Here is a 20,939-nt window from a genome sequence, read left to right on the forward strand (position 1 = left end):
AACCATGGAGGGACGCACAGACCTCTCACAGCCAGGGCAACGACACCCTGACTGGCATTAGGTATCGAGATGAAATCTTTGGACCCACTGTCAGACCCCATCCTGGTGCAGTGGGTCCTGGATTCCACCTGGTGTCCAACAATGCTCAGCCTCACGTGGTAGGAGTGTGCAGGCTGTTCCTGGAGATTGAAGGAATGACTGTACCCCCACACTCGCCAGACCTAAATCTAATTGAACACCTCTGGGACTTTTTTTTTTGGGCTGTCCACCGCTGCCAGGTTGCACCTCAGACTGTTCAGGTCTGCCAAAATGGAGTCTGCTGCATAATTTTTCCACTTTGATTTTTGGGATGTCTGAATTCAGCCTTCTGTACAGTAGATTCATCATTTTCATTTCCATCAAGTGATGTGGCATCCTGTCATTCCACATTACCCAATCCATGTCAGTATAAATATTCAGCATGACTTTTCAAACGTTTCCTTTACATTTCAAACATATCATTAAATTCAGTTTTTATGACAGGTTCAATTTCCAGAAATCATGGACAGAGTTTCTTCTACTTTGAGTAAAATAGAAAATATCAAAAAGTAACTTTTAATTGAGTGCATGCGGGGAAAACACTGTGTGCAAGCAGCACTTATTCATACAGGTAAATGTGTGCAGTGTGAAATCTGAACATGCTTCAGGATACAGTATGTGCTTACTGCTGCTTTTATGTGTGTTTGTCTAGCGGTTCTAGCTGCTACACAGATAAAAGCAGAGTAATTACGGAAGCGTGAGCTTTCTAACTGCTTCCAGAGACCACGTTATTCCATGACCTTAAACACTACTCCTCTCCCACTGGAATTGCTCAATTAGCTAGGGACAATAACCCCAACACAAAAGCACACATCCCCAATCCCAGCTGAGTACTTAAGAATGGATGCAGCAAACATTAGCAATTAATATATCAAAATGAGTTTTCTATCCAAGCCTGGCGTCACAAGATTTTCATTGGTGAATTTATATGACTAAGACTATATGTCTTTACACCTGTTATGAGCAGTATTGTAAGATTACTTTAAAGCTGTACTAATTTTCAGCAACCAGGCGGTGAAGTAAGTTGGGTTTGGTTAAGTTTTGGTTTGGCAAAGAACCACCGACTGTTTTAGTCAGCAGACATGGCATGTCCACCCTCCCACACTCCTTTTTTACCTCTGGTTTGGCCTTAGAACTATTTGTGTGCTAATTGTTAAGCTAACTTGATTTGTCTGACTGCTGTGACGCTCATAATTGATATTGTGGTTTTGCAGATACATGACTTCTAACGACATACCATTAACTTGCTCTGTTTTTGGACACATGGCCAAGTGGTAAGGCCAAGTGATTAAGGCCCCAGTCACACAAACCTAGAGACCCATCTACAACCAACTAAAAACCACTGGTCATCAGGGAAAAATATGTATTCCCCTCCAGCTGGTGAGTGGTTGCTGGAGGTTGATGGCAGTCGCTGGGAAATCGACTGCTAAAAGCCCCAGTCACCTACGTCTGCTGACAAGTCAATGACTCCCTGACACTAGAGAAAGATGTGTATTCCTTGGCAAAAGCCTCTTTGGGATTGCTTTGGTTGGTCGGAGATTGGCACAGTCATCCAAAGTCCACAAAAAAACCCCAAAACAAACGTGGAAAAACACTGAGCAGCTACTTTTAAAGTTGTAGTGAAACTGTGAAAAGTGCAACACAAAAATAGACAAAATAGACACAGAACTTTTCCCATCAAAATAAAAGTCATGCCTTTTGAAAGATGTTGGCTACAATGCTGAGGCACAACTTTTATTCTGAAGAAAAATTTTCTATTTTGTCAGCTTGCGTCCCACTTTTTCAAGTAGCTTAGCTAGCAGTTTGCAACTGTTTGCAGATAAGTTTGCAACCAATTTCACCTAGTGTCAGTCAACACCCATATGGAAAAGAAATAGTAAAAACTTATAAAAGACTTGCATAAGATGTGGCCTACTCCATATAGTGAATCATATAAGGCTTATATGATTTACTCGTGAAAGTGGCCACTTTCTCATTACTTTCACATATTGTTTTAGTAAGTATCCAAAACATACAAGTTTCATTTATATAATTTTTCAAGGGATCTTATATCTGTTTTCACTCTTGTATGCTTTTCATACAAGTTTCACACAAGACAGATACAAACTTTATAAGATTTATATATATCTTTTCCATATGGGCAACCTCGGGCAACCACTTGTCAACCAATGACAGAATACACATTTTACACTTGCAGCTGGTGGCAGCAAGACGCTCAATATGGCTAACTCTGGAGCAATGGGCTTATGACCTCAAATGAGAAATCTCTAAACATTAAGCTTTCCTAATGTGGAAATGGCTGCTTATGGGGGGCAAGTGTGGCAGCTATACAAAGCCACACAGTTACTGTGTGGGCCTTCTGAAAAAGGAAAACTTAAAAGAGTCTTGAAATCCACTTAAAGTTGGGAGACTGCTGATAATTCTCTCAGATTCCTGCAGGTATGATGGATGCCTTGAGCTTTTTAATGTTAATATTTCAAATATAGTAGCTGTGAAAGTGCATGTTGTAAACATGCAAACAGCAGTTACATGTATGCAGTTGTGCAGCGGTGCTTGCCTTTGTGTATGTTTTGTCAGCTGCGACTTGCCGCGTATGCTACTCACATAGTCATTGTTATCTTGGCTGACCAATAGCTCACCTTTTTGCTCTAAGCATTCATTTCCAGTGTGTAAGACAGCAAGAAAGGAATAAAGGAAGGCAGTGAGAGAGAGAAAAAAAGTTAAGGGTGGGTGGATGGGGGAAGCGGGAGATTTGAGAGAGGTGTGCTGAATTCTAATGAGCAGCCTTAGGGTCAGTGATAGAAATCTATGTCTGTTCTGCCTAAAACATTGCAGCTGTCTGTGCAGTACACAGACAGCTACAGAGCTGCTTTACTAAATAAACACAGACTCCACAGTGATATGACCAACGCACTAACAAGTCAGCTACATAGTAGAGAGAAAGCTAATGAATTTGTGTGTCTTACAAATTCATTTTAGTAATAAAAAGCAGGCAAATGTGTTGTGAGTATACAAAATGCGTAAATGCTTGTGTGCACCAACACACATGGGCACAACGTCTACTCCCGTTTTGTTGCAAAAGGGCAAAAAAAATTATAAAAACATCACATGTGAACACATACACACAGAACAAAAGCTTATGTGTTGCAGCTGCAACCCACTTAGATTCCTGAGACTCTGCCTTTCCATTATACTGAGCAGCATGGATCAGAGCTTTAGTTTGTTCATTCCCCTGCCTGCTAATGCTCACATTGGGGTTTCATGCTGCCCGTGCACACAAACATATACGCACGTGCCCCACAGTGACACACCAATATCTGTGGGGCTTCTTGTTGGCAGTGGTCCCAGCTTGGGCATGACTGCTTGGCAGTGTTTGTCTAGTCCTAAACTGACTCCACAAGCTCCACCAGCGGAGAGGATTTACACTTAATGGAATATTTGGGCTTTTTATTGGTTGGACCTTACAAGCAGAATCCTATCTGATGAGGCACGTCTCGAAAAGACAGAGAGGGCTCAGACTTATCCCGGGCGCGCCTGAATGTGTACGTGTGTGCTTTTTCAATCAGCGTACCTATGTATTTGCATGAGTGCATGGATAGTGTGTGAATATAAATCTTTTAGACCAGTATCCCCAGTCTATCTAAGAATATTTGGATTGTGCGAACGTGTTGTTCTTGCGATAATTAGTTCGCTTTGCAGAATACCTTTGCGTGAGACTGTGTGACAGGGACTTTAGCAAGGTGTGTTTAAGCCTAGTGCTCACTAAGCTGATGGAGTGGAAGAGGCTTTGCATATATTCACTTGTGGGCTTACTAATCATTTAATGGGACTTGCAGACTGCTAAATGAGGGGACAGAATAATGAAAAAAGCAGAAAAGGGGGGTATATAAAGCAGGATAAAAAGCAGAAGGATATTGTGTAGGGGTGAAAGCCCTTACATAGTTCAGCAGTGTTTCATATAAGAGATTATCTACTTAAGTGTGCATTCTCTGTAGACATTGCTATACCAAACAACACTCAAAACCAAACAGAAACTTTATTAGTGAGAAAATAATGACTAAATGTATAAATTTGTGCCATTCCTCCAAAATAAATTGTGATGTTCTCTAGCTAAAAATCAGATCTTAAGAAGATAAACTATAAAACATCTTGAAATCTATAATGAGACAGATTAATATTAAAAAATATATATTTAATCTAACATTTTACTACCTTAATAACAATTCATGCAGTTATTTCAACAAGTTATTTTCCAAATCCACAAGGAAATATTAATACCCAAAATAATGACTTAAAGTAATTTGATTACATGTAAATATATTATACAATGTAAAACATTACATTTAACAGAATCTCATCAAAACAAATCTACTTGATTGGTATACATTCAGTCTATATGAAGCTTATTTTCCTTAATGATTATTTATCTGAATAGATACACTTCTGATTTTATATACATTTGTATCAGCTGTGTTTTACTCACACAATTGCGTCCTGTTTATGAGGGCATTGAATCATTTTTGAATGTATTTTACATTAAAATATGGCAATGTAAAATAACAAAGAACTCATTAAGTTAATTTGGGGCTATTTTAAGTGGGAGTTAATCCAAATCTTTTCTTTTTTAAATTTACGGTCATTTATTTCTTGTGGGTTTGTTTTGTTTTTTTTCTCTCTGAGGATTCAAATGTCACTACCCAACAAAATAAACATTGTCTAATTATTAATTCAGGGACTTACATTTAAAATTCAACAAGTTCTAAGGCCGGCCTTGCCAGAATAATGATGATTAATGGTCTTACACATGCTTACCTGAGATGAAAGGAAGCTTCCAACTTTAACTAAAAGAAAAGACACCCCAAAGCTGCACTGTATCATGTCTGTAGATGATCTGCTATCATCATCTACTTACAGAAGTCAGCCAGAGTGCCAGTATGGGGGTAGAACTTACTGTACCCAGTCACTGGTCCAAATGTTAAGCTATCTGTTGATTCCCAGTAAACCACCACCCAATATTCATCTTTCATGGATTTTGTCCTTCCCATTGTTATTTATGCAGGACTGAAGATGTACGGAAGTAATCATATTAACAAATATCTAGCAGGGTGAAATTGATTAGGTGCTGGTGTCCTTAAAGTAATGGTTTTGTGTGTTTTATGATGGCACAACTATAGTTTTGTTATGGAGAGCTGAGTTAACCCCCTGACCTTAGAAGACCAATATCCACTGCAGCACAGCATCCCCTCAGAGAGAGAGTGAACATGACCACTTGCCACCCGATAGCACTCAACCATCACATCTTTTACTCGTGCACTGCCACACATGTACACACACACACACACACACACACACATATGCATGCACATATCCTCTAACACGAGTAAAGGAGCAAACGCTACATTTGTCTTGCGCCATCAGCATCAAAATCTGATCTCCTTGCCAAGGTCAAATTTTCAAGATGTAGGATACCCCCTTTGTGCGAACGCAGTCGCAAACATAGACATACACAGAGAGATAGATGGGCAGACACACACATGCATGGACACACACACACACAAGTAAGGGGACCCAGTAGTGCTATTTGAGCTACAGTCATTAGTCATTCTGCAGGGTAGCTGTACCATGAAGCAGGACACCAGTATCCCTAACATGCATGTATTATTTATGAGTGCCTGTACGGTTTACACGTAGTGATATATGCAAATGTATACATTAAGGAGACGCAGCTCTTCATTTTTGCCTATTTGAGGAAGTGTCTGCCTTCTTATCACGCTGCTATTAAAGTAGCAACACTGTGGGGTGGAGATTCATCTTGCTTTTTAATGATGCGTCTTATTTGTGTGCGCGCGCGTGTGTGTGTCTGCATGAAGTTCATAAGGGTATCAGTGAATGTGCTTGTGCATCCAGGTATGAGTGTGCTTGCGTGCCCAGGTAAGTGTGTTTCTTGTCCTTGCATGATTGTGCTTGTGCACTTAACTGTTCTTGCAACAGCAATCACAACTCTAAGTGGCCTGCAATTTCAAAGAGAGAAATTGAAGTGGGAGTGGAAAGGACGAAGAAAGACAAGCAAGCTGGTGAAGTTCAGCTGTGAGGAGTCCTTGATGAGAATTATTTTGATTATTCCTGACGAAGGTAACAGGAATAGCACTATAAATCTATTCTTTTCACTCCACAATAATTTCTTGAATGGTGAAGGTGTGCCTTTACCAAAGATACTCTTGTGTCTGTGTGTGCTGAAGCAGGATCAGCTAGGTGGCCAGTCTGTTCTTTAGGACCATGACAGTGCAATTAGGATGCTGTTGCTGTCAACAAAGTGCTGCTGGTGCATGTATAACCTCCAATAGAATACACCCCTCTTGATGTGCATATGTGGATGAGCATTATGTTTTTGACGTTTTATGCAATCATGCTCAAATCCTCCTTACCTGACCTGCGTCTTGCACATTAAAGTTTAATTTCAAGTCAAGACAAGTCAGGTTTATTTGTAAAGCCCAATCTCACATTCACTGTCTTCTTGGTCATCATATCACCAAAGCAAGGCCCGTTTGTTCAAACGAGGCTTTTGCTCTGAAAAAGGAATGAAAAACTTAAAGAACGAGGGAATGTCAGTGACATGGAACAAAAAAATCAAAGAGAAAAGTGAAAATTATGAGTTTAAATGTCTTAGAAGTCTAAGAAAACTTAAAAAGCGTAAGGAAATCACAGAAAATTAACATAATATTGCAAAAATTGTAGGTTGAGCTTGTGAAATATGATGTTTTCTGTCTGCAAAAAAGACCCATATGGTAAAGACATAAATTTTAAAGAAATTTCAAATCATTTTCTTTTATTAAAAACTCTTTAAGACGTTTGAAACTTACTGCTTTGACACATTTCTCATTCAATATGTAATATTTCCCTACCTCATACTGATATGCTTTATGTGTTTAACAATCGCAAGCAACGCTTTTTTTTTTTATCACTAAACAACAGCATAGGACATATAGGTCTTATAAGACATAAAGTACATGTAGAATATTTACTAAACGTTCATATTTTGTCTCCATTTGGTTAGTCTCACATAACCTGTGAGAGAAGAGGTAACAATATATGCCTTTTGAAACTGAAAGCCCTTTTTCAATCTTGCTGTTTCACTTCATGCTTACAAAGAAGCCATTCTGACCTTACGGTGATTGCGTGCTTTATAATCGTGGCTGCAGTGATATGTTTTTGCATTCCAGTGTGTGCGTCTCAGGGACAGTTGGTGACAGAGTCAGTCTCTGTGTGGCCAATTGCAGTGTGAGCTCCAAGGACAGGCAGTGGAGGGTAGAGCGGGTGATTTGTCTCTTAGGATTGAACTCATCCCCCTGCTCTCCTGCTGGCCTCTCCTTCCTCTTCTTTCTCTGCATGCTGTCTTATTTTGAAGGTGAAGAACATTTCTCGCAGTGTTTGCATGCATTCATTTTAGCTGATGCAGCATATTGTGTTTTCCAAATTTAGAGTTTGTGTAGCACGCACAGTTACACAAGGTCACAGATCCTCAAATAAGCCATTAACATTCACATACGGATATTGTATGTTAAACAAAGCAATATAGCACAATTCACATATTTGCTTTAGCCCAACGGAGACATAAATACTTATACTGTATATTTTATATATACTACTCTGACCATATAAAACATTTTAAACATTATCATAAAAACTATTCCTTAGGCCTTGGTACTATATTATGCATTTTATTATGACTTTTTACGTTTATTTTTACCTGTGGATTTTTTTTTTAATCAGTCTGGAGTGACTGTCTGGGACCAACCAAAGTTCTACGTTGCTCTAATATTGTGATTTCTAGCCAGGATTTGTCTTAGAGGCATTCAGTCATAATCCCACAGATGGTAGCTTCACACCATTGGCTCTTCAGCCAAACACATATGCCAAATGTGTCTGACCCTGTGTTCTGTCTCCGACTAAGTAGGAATACAGCATCAACAACCAGCAGCATTAAGAAAATATATGCATATATACATATAAACTGCTCATAAAGGGTAATATAATATTTTTGCGAGTCATTAGCTAGGGAATCCAAAAAAAGTGCACCATTTTCATCAATCATGAGCTTTACAGAGAGCGGCCCCTTTCAAATCATTGTGGCCTACCATAAAGACACAGCAAATAAACTAATCTCTTATTATATTTAGCAGTCTGTAGCATAATCATTTTTGTTGTTTTTAGTTGGAGAAGATTATTATACTATTTTCTCAAAACTTTATAATCTGTGCTCTACGTATTAGGAATTTCTATTCTGATTTTGAATCATTGGAAAATCACAGAAAAAAAAGCTAGACTGTACACATTGAAGTAAATGCTCACCACTCTATAGCTAATCACGTCTGCTATTGCTTTTTTGCAACTTAGTTTGATATATGAAAACTGTGCTAAAAGGTAAAATAGAAACTCTTTTCATTAAAGTGCAGAAGAACTGTAAAAACATGGCTAATGCTAGTGTATGGAAACCAAATTGCTCTTTAATAACTCTATCAAGGTTTTATAATGATATATTACTTAAGAATAGGATGTTATGTTAACCAATCAAGTGCAATGACTTACATTTCTATGCTTTTTGCACTGAGAAAGACTAAGCACAGCGCAGGGCATTATTAAGGTCAGTGCAAAGCAATATTTTTTCTGTGAGTCCTTGACCTCACTTTCAGTCCTTAACAGTGGATAACAGTGTATTTCTTAAACATCTTGTAATACTGATGTTAGGTTTTAGTATGAAATGCCTTTTAACTGCCAGCACAAGTGTAGACAGTAACTCTTATTATTTATCATGCCAACATAAATAACTGTAAGACTACAGAAGGTACTTTCTGATATGTTGCTATAATATCTTTTTATTAAAGATCTAAAGAACAGATTTGTTGTTAAAGATATACCCATTAAGTTTAATTGTCTCCCTGACATTTGTACCTTTTCACGTTTTCTTTGGAAGTGACATTCTCAACAACAAATAACCAAACTTCTTCGATGTTCTGCGTTAGAAAAGAATATGTGTATGTGTTCGACTATGATCATGTATGTATGAACACACCTGTTCATTAAGGTCAATTTCCTGGAGTCCTAAATCTGATTTTCCCTCCTCAAAAGTGAATGTGAAAAGATTATTACTGGCTTCGGTCTTGTTAGCCTTTACAAAGCTTCCCAGAAAGCAAACACAGTAGTACTGCTGCTGGCACTACTCATAAATACCAAAGCAATTTTGTCAATAGGGCCTTTACTGTAATGGAAACATTCTAAATTTCGGTGCACAATAACCCTTCAGAAGCTATGGGCAATAAGTGGTGCACGTACTGCAGAATGGGGATATGCATGCATCGTTAAGGGGCCTCTTCATGTAGAGTGCGGGGGTTTGATCGCTGCCTTTATAAGGTGTAGTATCGGTCACAGAAAAATGTTTGTGTTATTGTATAACTTATTGAGAATGACACAGTTTCAGCCTCAGTAAGGGCATATTTTTAGATTTGAAGCTATCAAAGGGCAAACAAATGGAAAAGGAATAGTCTTACGAGCAAACACATACAACTTTGCATGGTAAAGCAATACCCTAGCAATGAGTCAAAACAAAGCAAAGCAATGGCATTATGCATAAAACAGTGCTGCAGCAAAAATAAAAGCGCTGCAAGCACTATTTTCCACTCCACGAGGAAAGCAGTAGTACCCACCTTAGTGAAAAATGGGAAATAAAGTAAAACCCTGATGGCTTGCCCAGGCTTGGTATGGAATATATACTGCTCAAAAATTAAGGGATTGCTTAAAACACATATCAAATTGTGATGAATTAAATAATCAAACTAAAAAATCTTTACTGACATATAATTTGTTGAAAACCAAAAGTCATAACAAGAACCAGTGGAAACCAAAATCAGCAAATCTTTAAATATTGCATTTAAAATAAGTTAATGTTGTTCACATGTTCCCTTAACATTTTTAGTGGTATGTTTTAATATATTTCTTAACCATATAACATATTTATGTTCATGTATATTAACAATCTTACTAAATTAGTGTTCTGATTTGTGGTAAGACATTTTCCCTCGTGGTGAATTTGATTCGTTTTTGTTGCAAAAGTCCTGTTAGATATATCCAAGCATCCCATTTGTTCAGTATGGTTTGAAATAACTATTTGCACTTGAATCCGGGAACAACACTGCATACAACAATTTTTTTGTCATTTCAGATGGCAGCAGGAAATCCTGTAGCCTATTTTCAAAAGCTGTTGCATTAACAGTTACTGAAGCCAGTTAATGCAATCCGAATTGCAACCTAGCATACTTTACTTTACTTGGGCTACTAATGCTCAAATAAGAAAAAAAAAGTGATGAGGGGGAAAAAACGAAATGCAGGCCACACCATTTGAAATAGAGCACTTTTTTTCCTTTTACATTACTCTGAAAACTTGGATCAAAAGTCACCAGCCTGAATCTTTGGGACTGAGAAGCAGACAAATATGAGAGCAGAAGCACACTTGCTCTCTGGCTGTTTGTAATAGGAACTGTCACACAACTGTCACTTTTCCTGTGAATGAACTAGGGCTGTGTCAAAAAAAGTACTCCAAATGAACAGTCAGAATACGGCAAGGACTAAATAAATGTAGAGTGACTGCATAAACAGACCAATTGAGTGTGGTTAGCTAGTGCTAGACATCAGTCATGCTCAGGAAGTAGCAGACAAGCTTTTCACTGTATTTACTGAACTAGAACTATATAATAACTCAAACTCACCTCATATCTGGCAGGTTTTTCATACCAACTTCTTGCAAGGGGTAGTGAAGGTTCAGAAGTGACAGGAAAATAACCATATGGTATCCTATTGCTACTAGCTTACTGTTAGCTACCAAAAACAAATCTTAATATGAGTTTCTAGATTACACATGACTTGAGTTAAGACTGGCAACTGGAAATCAAATGGATCAAATTAAAAAACTTAACTTAGTTTAATTTTGACTAATTAAACAAGACGATGCAGTCCTTACAGCATGCCAATTCTCCAATTTCAAAACAACAGTAAGGTGGCAAACCTATAGATTTGACCCATTCTCAAAATAAGGAAACTTTAAAAGGAATACACACAAGAACTTAATTAATGGAGTTCTCTGCTGACAATTTCTCTGGAGTTACGAGATTAAACTGCTTCATTAGTGTCTGGGGAGAAAACAGACAGACGAGAAAGGCAGACCTTGGGGGGGAGAGAAATGGGGAGACGGAGAAAGAGTAAGAGCCTGCTTTGTTAGTGTTTGAAAGAGCCACTTTCAAGGCAGTAATTATGATGCAGAAAGAATGTAATTATTTTCCCAGAATGCCAGAGGGCTTTCAAGTACCTCCTAATAGTGATGGGTGACAATCTAATAGACTACAGATATAAGTGGTGCACGAGGCTAAATTGGTGTTTAAATGTAAGTGACTTGTCTGAACACATCTAGGCTCTTTCCTAAATGTGTCGACTGCGCCTGCACCTTATGATCCAGCCTGACATGATGTGACAAATTTGATCAGAGAAAAGCAGTATCATTGTGCAACTCATGCAATATGACAGCTTGCAGTAATAAGCCTGAGGTGTTGCGAGCGTTTTAAGACTGATTAAGCCGCTGTCACATTTTGCACTTCCCTGGAGATTCCTGTTTAGTGCCAAATTCACAATCAGATGTAGAAACTCGATGTGAATAGAGATCGTCGCGGGTCACTTGAGAAAGTTAAGTTTTAGATGGCACATGTTTGCTAGGGAAATGAGCCAAACGTAAGACGCTCTAAGTTACCAAGAAGGAACTCAGCTGCATTACTTCATGGTATTTGGATGACTAGCTTTTCTATTTTAATTAATTGTGATTTGGGCATTTATGCTTTACAGGGAAGCACAGTATCTCACTCTAAATGACTTTTCACACATGGGCTGAAGTGTCAAAATAAATGATTCACTATAATGGATAAACCACTTTGCACCTTGTTGCTGCTTTTCCCACTGCACTAGTGTGAACATGGCTTATGGGAACAGAGGCATTCTCTGTATAAGCCCGGTGGGAGAACTGCAGTGATGAGTTAAAATGTCTGGACTCCTAATGGAGGGAGAACACACCACACAAGTTTTTTTTTATTTTTCTTTTTTTTACTTGAGCCTCTGTCAGCTTACATTTGAGCACTGTCTTCACACAGTCATTTCCTTTCCTCGCTACTCCGCTAAAAAGTCGATTCGAGAAGCTTAGTAGTCTGATTGAAATCATAAATCCATTTTTATTCATTTCCAGATATTCATTTTGGAAGATCTATTATAAAAGGGGAAAAAAAACTATTGAAAGCTCAATACACGCAGCATGCAGTGACATTTCGAGTAAGCCACAGCAACAAAGTGTTGTAGCTAGTAGCATCGGATCTCTAAGAAAATCTGCTCTGAAGCAGAGAGTGGGTTGTGAGGCTTGTGACAGATGTGAACAGCAAGCTGAACTTTATTTTAATAAACACTGTAGAGGGATGTGTTTGCCACCACCCCCAATACTCTGATCACCATTTGACCCATGGCCCGGCTCACAGCCAACTTCTAATTGTGACAAGGCGCATATGGCACATAATTATTCAGAATAATCTGTTACCATGGTGACAGCTGACCCTGATGGCGACTGATGCATGCTCTTTATGTTAGGCTCCGTGGTCAGAGGCAGTTTTTGCCTCTTTGCCCTCCTAATGTGCTGCGGATTAGAGATGTACATTATCACTTTAATCTTCTCTTTAACCCTTTCCATCGGCCTCGCAGCCCCAGCAGAGAGACGCCCACAGCCACTCAGCGGAGCTGCATATGGCCACAAATGACGTGTGTTTTCCTGCTTATGTGTTTCATGAAAGCCTAATATAAACATACGATTTCATTCTCCCCATAGTGCCATCCTATCTCAGTAATCCACTTCACTCGTCATCTCCATCAACTCCCTTTGGTGTCTCTAAGTGTATGCTCATGATATAAATATACCAAGCTGCTGTTAAGCTCTTACTTACTCTGTCTCTCCCTAAGACAGTCATCTTTCACAAAACAGATAAACAAGCCTTTCACTCGGGAGGTGTATATAACTTACTGGTGAGGTATTCCCTCCCCTTCACCTGCATGAGTCATAATTTTTTTAGTAATGGCAAAATAATTTGTTTTCAGCTTAAAAATGTCAAAACTGAATTTTCCTCAGATCAGTAACAACAGTCAAAAAGCCATTGCAAAGTATATTAGGTAAAGATTATGATTTTAATACAGTAATAATTTCGTTTCAAAGATAGGAGTCATTTTTTATCACATTTTCCCAGTGATGCTCATGCATCAATGGCACACACTCGATGCCAAGACTTGAATCAAGTTAAATTGTTAAGTGGATTAGAAACAAATACTATTAGGGCAATAACAGAATTCTTCCATTAGAGAGGGAAGTCAGTGTGGAACATTGTTCTATAAGTTTCTCAGGTTCGTTTATTGATAATATATGGAAGATATCTAAGCCACTGCAGCTTTGTGACCCCTGACACATCTCACTACAAGCTGACAGCAACTGCTATACCCCACGTAACAGAAATCCCCACAGCAATAACACCACAGCCACCTAAAATAGAAAATACACAATCATCACTTTCTCTTCAGCTGATGACTGGCAGTGCCTTAACCCTGGAGTTAAAAGTCAGTCTGTCAGAACAAAGGTTAGTGACCCCAAATCCCCCCCACCATCTCTTCTCCTAAACTTGTCATTCCTTCATCCTCCTCTCCTACATCCATTCCTCTTGACCACCCTGCCCCATAGTGCTAAAGAGTTTCTCTCTGCATCTTCAACACATGCAATAAATCAATGTGAGCTGAGTGGCTGTAGAAATAGTGTGAGTCTGATTGATTTCTTATGTTAGCACATTATAGGAGCCTGTGAGGAGGCTGCCAGATTTCATTCCCCAAGTGAGAGAGGCTGTGCGAGAGAGAAAATAAGTTCAAAGTATGGTGGGAATTAAAGAAAGACACTGTTAGCTAAAGAACAATTTTCAAGACTTGTCTGTGATTATATGACAATTATGCTACAGTCTAGTCGCAAATTAAGGGTTGTCAAAAAAAGAAATAGACTCTCAGTTTTATTCTTTACTTTTCGCTGCTTTTTCTCCAAACCCTACATCATTTACAAAAACACCAGACTTCAAACTTTTCTGTTAGATATGTGACAGAAAAGTTTAGCCGGCTTCCCTGGAGCATTTAAGAGCTGGGTGTCTCAGCTGCTGCTCCTTCTCTCCATTCACCCAACTCCATGGTATTTGTTTGCTTTGGCTTTCATTTCATTTTATCAACTGATAAAACACATCAGCACACCTCATGGAGTACTACAGTTTTCTATTCAATTTGGTTAAAACATTGTTAAATTCTGGTTCAAGTAGTGTCTTTTCCATTATTTGTCATGGCCCTTTAGTTGTACTGTGACAAATTTGGGGGCTCATCTGGGATTTGAACCTGGAGCCTCTCCAAAAATGTTGGCGGATGAATGTTAAGTATGTGTTGTTTAGTGTAAAACCTAAAGCAACCAGGCCAAAAGCCAGCCAAACAAATAACATGATGCCACCAGTTCAGACACATTGCATAATTTATATTCACCCATCAAATTTAAAAGAGGTCCCAGGTTCAAATCCTGGACAAGCCCCTAAATTTGTCACAGTTAGTCAAGGGCCATGACAAATAATAGGAGAGAAATGACTTAAACCAAAATTTACCTTTTTATTAACCAAATAAAGTAGACAAACATCGTGCTTCATGAGGTGTGCTAATCAGGGTTTTCATTGTAACACTAGTTGGATGGGTGATTGAATATTAAATATACATGGCTTTGGATGTTGTGATAACCTTAAACAACCAGGCCAAAGCCCACAAAACAAATAATATGGTGTTGGGTGAATGGAGAGATGGAGCAAAAGATGAGACACCAAGCTCTTAAATGCTCTGGGAAGACTGGCCAAGTGCTCCCTGTTGTACTGATTAACTCTGCCTACCAGACAACACAAATGAACAAACAGCCGTAACACATCAGGCCCTGACCAAGACAGAGGGCTGTCACAGATCCAGTCCAGTTCCATCGCATGTAAACTTAATTCATTAGTGATTCTGTAAGGAAACTTTAAATAAAGGTGGCAGACAAATGGCTGAGACACTGTGTTGTGCTGACAGACTTTCTAAAGGCTTTTACAATATCATACAAACCTAGACTGGAAGCACTTGTACCTGATAATCTGACAGCTTGTCTGGAAAATGTCAATTTAAGATTAGTAAAGCAAGGTCAAGATGAAAGTAAAAAGAAACTTATAAAAGTGTATAGATTTTAAATTGTGCTTTTACATGCCATCCATGAAACACAAAAATAGATGAATGAAATTAAATAATACTAAAAACACAAGGATAGAGGGATATAGAGGACAGATAATGCTCAGAGAGAATGCAAAGATCGTCTTAAGATTCTGTTTTGAACTGTTTGATAGTCAGGGACTGAATGCTGCAGTGTTTGGGCCATACATCTTCTAAGTCCTTGAATAAAATAACAAGCACTCCAGCAGAATAACAAAACTAAGACATCAGTTTCAGCGGAGAATAATAAAATCCCCTCTGGCACAATTTAAACAAAACACTAACATTAAAAGCCTGAAAACTATTTATACTATTTCCTGTATGGATGTTGTATTAGATTGCAATTATTCTACAGGTGGCTATCAAGTCTACGTCAATACACACTGTGAGAACCAAGTCAGACAAAATGCCAGTAAAGAACACTGCTCGCCTTTCACACAACAAGAAAATACAAAACCTCTGCCCAGCTGGTTGTTTTTATGCATCATAGAGTTTAATTAATTTAATTTTTATGAAGTCATGGTTTCTCAAAGACAAACTGTAACATTTATGGTGAGATCTCAACAGTTCATCCCATATGACCAAGGTTATGAGCAAATATCTGCAGAGTCAGTCTGCAGACATTTGCTCATGGAAGCTCATAAAAGTGGTACTTTCCTTTACTACTGTGTTACCAAGGTAAAGGTAAAGGTAAAGGTAACATGGTAAACTTTACACACAGAGAAGATTATCAGCAAACTATCAGCTTAACTCGTGTTTACCTTTGCCACACAAATGGCTCACTTTAACCAGGTTGGATCACCAAGGTCATCTCAGCGCCGTTCTGGACCAGGTTAACTTCAGAGGATCAGACCAGCAGCTCACTACTGATTAAATTACAGTCATCATTCCCACAGGACTGACAGGAAGACCATCGGAAATATTTGCAGATCAGATTTTAAATGTCAAATCATAATTTGTGTGTAACTATAACACCATTTTCCCGGTGCTTTGTTCATAATTATCATAATGGAGTTTGCAATTATGTACTTCTGCCTCTTTCACATGAAAATGGTTTTTGCTGAATAGGTAGATCTAAATCTAACAGAGCCTGCTCTGTGATATTAGTTATTCAGAGCACCTAATGCTACGCTCAGCGAAGCCAGATCAACCAAAGTGAGTCAGTCCAAGATGAACTTGCTGGTCCATGCTAAGCATTAACATTAGAAGCTTATTACGGACTACAGACTCCATGACAAAATTTATTAAATGTGATATAGAGTATTAGGAATATTGTAGAATGCTATGCCTATTATCTGCTGTTTCCTGGATATTTGTGTCCACTCATGAGGTGCTTTAGCTACCGAGCTTTAGATGTGTACATTTTACTGTAGCTGGTTTTCCTGTAATGTTTTGCATTACTAAAGAGTCTGTGTGTCCGGTTTCATGCACAGTAGGTGTCTGCATGAGTGAGTGTTTGTTTCTCTGAGGAATATGTCGTTCTGCTGATGCCAAATTCCACAGCATCAGCAGAACGAGTGGTCTGCAGTACTCAACATTTCCATATCCAATCACATTCAGGCTATGGTATTGCAGAGACGTGCAGAATTTCACCAAAGGAAACAAGACAAACCACATATAATAATTATGCTCTTGTCTAGTGAAGCCATATGAGGGGCTCAAAAACTGCTCTGAAATGAGATGTAAGTTGACATAAGGCATAATGGTTTCCTTTTTGGTGATTAAAAAAATGCAAGGTAGATGATGTATGACAAAGCCCCTTTCAGCAGCTCTGTGTCTGTGTGATTTTTTTTAAAAAATGGGCTGAGAACAATAATATGTTTCTTCCCAAAGATATAGTAAATCCAGCTATGTGGGCTAGGGAGGGATTTTTTTAAAAACCCGCAACAACAATCATTCTCCTACATTTTTTTTGACAGATTTAATGTTTGAATCACTTAAAAGGAGGGTTTTGGAATAACAACAAGCCATGGGAGTGAGGCCTACAATCCTCATTTATTCAAATGTGCCACTTTCCCCCAGCACATCTGAATAATGGCACACAGTCTGCCAGATTGAATTTTTGATGATGAATAAATAATGGATGTTAGTGGATAAGTCTGTTAATACATTAGCCATGAGTTTGTCATAACTGTTTAATTGGATAGCTGCAATAAATACATTTCTGCATACCCCCTTGCCTCCCTCTGTGTCTGTTTAGTCCTGGATAGATTTCATGGATCAAATCTATTTTATTTATTTATTTATTTTATTTCTCTCCTAAAACTGTTCTCACTTCCAATACCTTTCCAGCATCCTTATATCACTCACCTAACCTCTCTCTTGGTGTTTTCTTCATATCCTACTAATCACAAACGTAAAAACATAACTGACTTAAAATATAGTCAGCGGGAACTCTTCTACTATTAATGAGTGATACCAAAGATGCTTTACTGCTTGCGGTCAGTGCCATCCTTGCAGAAAATGTGACATACATTTTAAAGGAAGGGATTGGGCTTGGTTTGGTGCAGGATCTAATTAATTCTCATTTCTTATTATCTTGTAAAAGCCAGTCCCTGAAACTAAAAAAAAAAAAAAGTCGGTGGCTATTAACCATCCACTGAGTGTGTTTTTTCTGACACATTTAACTGAATGGATAAGGAATTACATTTCCAAGCCAATTCATAAGTCAAGAATACTACCTAATTAGAACAAGGTTTTCTCAGCCTCCATCCTTGTTGTCAATTAATGCTGCTATTAACCTTGAGACATCTGATGGCGCATGGCCCATAATGACGCTATTATGTTTCCTCCGTTAGCTTAAGCAAGTCATCAGCAGGTAAATATATGAAGCCGGTTTGCTGTGGAATTGCCTTTACTTGGCTCAGAGGAGAACCAATAATGTGATTTTGGAGAGATGGCCGCACGAGAGAGAGCAAAGTATCTCGATCACATGTGCTCTGGCAGTAAAAAGAGGCCCCCAGTATACAAGCACAGGAACAGATGACACTCTTTAGCATTACTATTTTAAAAATCAGCTGTGGCTTGCTCCGAGGCATTCTCCATATTCAGCTCAGTTTATGTTAAGACTGCATTATCATCCTCTTACCCCCTGCTCTCCTATGCTTTTTCTGCTCCAGGTCCAGTGGCCAATAGATTGATTTCTTGATTAAACTTCCCTGTATATCATAAATTATTTACTAGATTTTCAAATGAATTTGCTCAATTAATTCACTGTTCAGGCTGCATTTTTAGCTTGATGCATCGGAAAGGAAAAATGCGTAGGTGACTTTTTTTGTGTGCTTCCATGTGTGATGATATTTAATCGTTGATTAATGATGAGGGAACATCAAGACAAAAAAAAGCCCATTATGTGGTGTTGTGGAGCGATGTATGTTCGCTTAAAAGAAGGGTCCTAATCTCACATCTCTATTTTATCAAGACGCTAGCGTGACATGAACAGAGCTCTTTAACTCTTACATTGAAATCGCCAGGAGGAAATTGGACACTTCTCACTGCAGATATAAAGATAGGGTCCAATCTGTCAGGGAAACTAGCCCGGCTAGTTGTCCTCTGCGATGACTGAACTCTGTAATACATGCACACGCTGCATCGCTCTCATCCCTCACCCCACTGCTCGTTTCACATCTAGCCCATCTCCACACACCTCTCATCTGCCTCTCACAGGTGATTTCCAATGCATTTTTAATGCTGAATTAGCAGGGAGGTGAATGATCAGCTGCATATTAGTGACATTATAGTCTCTTGGAATAAAATAAAACATTTTCTTTCCTTTAAAGTGTTCCTTTTTTAATTTTCATGACTTTTTTTGGAACATATGCTGCAGGACCAGCAAAGGCCCAACAGATGTACTTTTCATGTCCTTCCCTGCCTGCTTTCCTCTCCCCCTAAGTCTTTCCTGGACTCTTAGCTCTTCTACTGTAAAACCCTATCCATCAGGTCAGCTTGTTGACAGGCCTGTCAATATGTGCTCTGGCTGGTAGAGAGTAACCTTGGCCTCTTTCTTAATGCTCGCATTTACTTTTTCTCACAACTGTTCAAAAACATACAACAGGCCACCAGCATCATCACCATGTACACACGTTGTGTTTGCCCACACACATTTAAGGACATGCAAGTGCACTGAGTCACGTGCACCTTCGGGCATACACACTTGACCCAAAGCGTATGTAGTGCACAAAATCAACATAATCACCAGAACCATGAATCAATTAGGTACAGTTATTCCCTATTACAGCTGTTTTCCTGGATGCGAGTGAGCCCTTGGTGATGCTTTGGGGCATCTGCAATGAGCCTTGTAACTGATCCAAGAGTTGACTGTGTGGAAAAAGACTGCGTTCCCTCCCCAAAAGCAATGTGTGGTATATCTGATAACAACCCTTTGTTGATGGTACGTGGGATTTTGAGCAGCTGGAATATATCTGCGTCATCTTGCAAAGGTACATGTGCCCCCAGCTAGCCCGCTGTCTGCGCAACACTGATCTGGGACTGTCTATGATTCATTCGCTCCAACCCTCCTGTGTCATTTTTACTCCACTTTGGGTTACTCTTCTGTTTCTTTACTCTAGGTCTTGTTTTCATTCTTCTTCATCAAATTCTGTTTTCATTTGTGTTCCTGTCCTTCCTGGATAATGGCTCTTTTTTCTCTGAAGGCCTTGTTGGCCAGCTTGCAGCACTAGAGATCTGAAATAGTCTGCACATTCATGTGAATAAGAAATATATACACTGAGAAAGTGAGAAAAAAAACATAGAGAGGCATAAGGGTCAGAGAGTAAATACAAATAAGGGATGAAAAGCACACGGAAAAGCAGTTCCCATGTTTAACCTTCAGATGAGCAAAGGCCTATCTTCATAGAGCTACGCATCCCAGCATACATTTCTATTCCACTAGCTCACCAACATTGTGGATCTGTAGTCTTGTTTGAAAAATTGTGCAGGCGTTCCAGATGTGACCTGTTTTACGTCCTTTTTGAATATTGCCTAGATGCCCTTCCTGGACTTTTTACCAACAAGCAGTTTGTTTACAAAAACGTCGTATTAGAACGAAAGATGACAGAAATACTTATAAAAAGAGTAGGAAACATGAGAACATTAAACACAATCATGAGACAGACTCATAATCTTAATCCTACCATGAACTAGCCAAATTACAATTTAACCATAGGGTTGTATTTGTGTATTATCTATTTGTCAGTATATTGGTACTGGCATTTACAACAGTGGAAAATTGAAAATGAATTACACAGTTATCCATCAGAAAGCGCTCTGCAACTTCTCTGTTTGCAACACCGCAAAAATAACAACTAGCTAATGCTAGCAGACTATAAGACATGAGTGATATACGACTTGTTGTGACAACAAAGAAAGATGATCTTTATGTCGTTATTGTAAGAACTTAATAAACATAACCAATATTTTTAAAAAAAATACAGCCTATGTATTGGATTTTGAAATCTCCAAATATGGTACTAGATCTTATATAGTGCCATTTG

At 38.7% G+C, this 20,939-nt stretch overlaps 1 protein-coding gene across 2 annotated transcripts in view; it reads right to left on the reverse strand.

The window, feature by feature from the left end:
• The window catches only part of fibcd1b (fibrinogen C domain containing 1b), a 115,564-nt gene that overhangs the window by 87,305 nt on the left and 7,320 nt on the right, over window positions 1-20,939 (reverse strand). The window lies entirely within an intron of this gene.

The sequence above is a fragment of the Pelmatolapia mariae genome, linkage group LG7, assembly GCF_036321145.2.
Source record: "Pelmatolapia mariae isolate MD_Pm_ZW linkage group LG7, Pm_UMD_F_2, whole genome shotgun sequence".
Lineage (NCBI taxonomy): Eukaryota > Metazoa > Chordata > Actinopteri > Cichliformes > Cichlidae > Pelmatolapia > Pelmatolapia mariae.